Source organism: Mastomys coucha, unplaced genomic scaffold (genome assembly GCF_008632895.1).
Source record: "Mastomys coucha isolate ucsf_1 unplaced genomic scaffold, UCSF_Mcou_1 pScaffold5, whole genome shotgun sequence".
Lineage (NCBI taxonomy): Eukaryota > Metazoa > Chordata > Mammalia > Rodentia > Muridae > Mastomys > Mastomys coucha.
The window spans coordinates 44,404,480-44,404,859 of NW_022196911.1; positions in this window are offsets into that span (position 1 = coordinate 44,404,480).

The window sequence follows — 380 nt, forward strand, 5'->3', positions numbered from 1 at the left end:
CTTGAAGAAGGCTGTGAACAATTTCTTGATCCATTTTCTTCATCAGATTCATTGAATTGCTTCCTGTTACTGTGTAGGTCAAAGGCTATGGGAAGCCTCAACACCAGTTTGGGAGGAGGCTTCATTTTGGTGGGCTTCTCAGACTGGCCTCAACTAGAACTCATCTTCTTTATTAATATTTTGATTTTCTACTCTATAACTCTCTTTGGCAACATCACCATCATCGCTCTGTCCCGAATAGACCTTCAGTTGCACACACCCATGTACTTCTTCCTCTCCCACCTCTCCTTCCTGGACCTCTGCTTCACCACTAGCACCGTGCCTCAGCTCCTCATCAACCTCCATGGACTTGACAGGACCATCAGCTATGGAGGGTGTGT